The 2,131-nt window shown below is 46.3% G+C and overlaps 1 long non-coding RNA gene across 1 annotated transcript; it reads right to left on the bottom strand.

Annotated features, from left to right (window-relative positions):
* Positions 1–372: 372 nt before the first annotated feature.
* Positions 373–961, bottom strand: LOC116079075. Its single transcript, XR_004113748.1, has 2 exons — positions 915–961; positions 373–690 (listed from the first exon to the last, which is right to left on the bottom strand). It is a non-coding gene; the product is annotated as an uncharacterized LOC116079075 (long non-coding RNA).
* Between the last annotated feature and the right edge of the window lie 1,170 nt (positions 962–2,131).

Here is a 2,131-nt window from a genome sequence, read left to right as displayed (position 1 = left end):
GGATGCGAGGCAGACACAGGGGAACAATGAGATGGCCCTGCCTCAAACAAGGTGGAAGGAAAGCACCAGCACCTGATGCTGCCCTCAGACTTCCATGAGTGCTGTAGTGGGTGAGCACGCATGCACATGAGCACGCGCACGCGCGCACACACCCCCACATGTTCACTTTTAATGTATATCTGGAAATTTACAAAATAAAACTTTGGGAAAATGTGTGTAGAAAATGAGATACTAAACGGTGTTTGTGTGAGGGCTTGAGTGGTCATTCCCCCTTTCTAACACTCCCCTGCCTCAGGTCCTCATTGCTGCATCCAACGCTGCCCAGCACTTACACACTTAATATTATATCTATTCATTATTTATCCTAGTCTATTGGTGACTGAAAACAACTTTTATTTCCCGTTCTGATTGGCTGGAGGTCTGTTCCGAGGCTGGCTTTGTTTGGTCTGGCTTGTGCAGCTGAGCTCAGTGGGAAGGTTGACAGGCTTAGGGCTCCAGGAAGCCCTCCCTTACACAGTTGGTACCAGTGTTGGATGGTGGTGAACCTTTCTCTCCTTGTGGTCTTTCAGCCAGGATGCTTCCTGGATGTACATTCCACGAAGACATTTCTTTGAGACAACATTCCAAGACAGGATAGGAAAAGGTACAGAGCCAGGGTAGTAGCAACTCCCAGCTCTTCGGAGGTCAAAACTGGAAGACCAAGAGTTCAAGGTCAGCCTGGGCTACAGGAAACTGTGTCTCAAATTCAAATAAATAAACAAACAGATACATAAGTAATTTAAATAAAACACACACACAACAAACAAGGAAGAAAGGAGGAGCTGAGGACACTGTCTTAGGGTTTTACTGCTGTGAGCAGACACTGTGACCAAGGCAACTCTTATAAGGATGACATTTAATTGGAGTTGGCTTACAGGTTCAGAGGTTCAGTCCATTAGCATCAAGGTAGACACATGGCAACATCCAGGCAGGCATGGTTGCAGGAGGAACTGAGAGTTCTGCATCTTCATCTGAAGGCTGCTAGCAGAATACTGACTTCCAGGGACCTAGGATGAGGGTTTTAAAGCCCACAACTGCACTCACACACCTATTCCAACAAGGCCACACCTACTCCAACAGGGCCACGCCTCCTCATAGTGAGCTGAGCATATACAAACCATCACAGTCACAAATGCCCCAAAGTTGCCTAGCCCACCCCTTTGTCCATTCTAAGTGAGCAAAGCCAGGCCCAGAACCAACCCAAATACTAGAGGCAGACAAACAGACTCCACCCCCAAATGGGAGGAGCAACAAAGCACATTGCAAATGGCTGTGACCTTCTATGGAAATGAGCCTTGAGACCACACCTGGATATCACAATGAGATTTTTGCTTCAGCCTTCCTACTAAGGCTCTGAAGTAGAGAATAATGGGTGCTTGTTCTGTTCTATGTTACTAAGATGAAAGGCTTGGAGCTGGGTAACTTTTTTAAGAAGAGAGGTTTATTTGAATTCATGGTTCTGGAAGTCGGATGTTGAAGGGTTGCATCTGTTGGTGACACCACTGGGTCCCATGAGACCACCAATATAGTCACTCCTGATTTCTACCCTAACTCCTCCACAGACCTCACCTCTGAATTAATACCTGGGAGCATTCAGAAAGCAAGAGACAGGAATCCTGAATCCACAGAGCCAGTGTATACAGAACTAGGGAGGGACCATGGCTGCCTTCTGCCAAGCCCAGCTCACTAATAGTCAATCACCTGGTTACTATTAACCGGTCATTATCAACTGGTTATTTCCAAGTTGTTGGTGTGTGTGTGTGTGTGTGTGTGTGTGTGTGTGTGTATGAGAGAGAGAGAGAAACAGAGAGAGACAGAGACAGAGAGAGACAGAGACAGACAGAGAGAGAGGTGTGACCTATGGAGAGGGTAGAATACCAACTCTACTTTAAAAAAAGAGTTTTGTGCTCCACATTTGAAAGTATGGAGCTTGATGAGACAGTATCCTGGCAGGAGCTTGTCTATACAACCCAGAGCAGAAGGAAATGAGGTAGACTCTTGGGAATCGGGAAGTAGGTTTCTTAAGGTTTTGTGTCTAAATAAGACTCCAGTGATGAGTAGAAACAAAGCCAGTAGTGAGCTCTGATGTCCC

The sequence above is a fragment of the Mastomys coucha genome, unplaced genomic scaffold (genome assembly GCF_008632895.1).
Source record: "Mastomys coucha isolate ucsf_1 unplaced genomic scaffold, UCSF_Mcou_1 pScaffold5, whole genome shotgun sequence".
NCBI lineage: Eukaryota > Metazoa > Chordata > Mammalia > Rodentia > Muridae > Mastomys > Mastomys coucha.
This window is presented reverse-complemented; position numbering and strand designations above follow the sequence as displayed.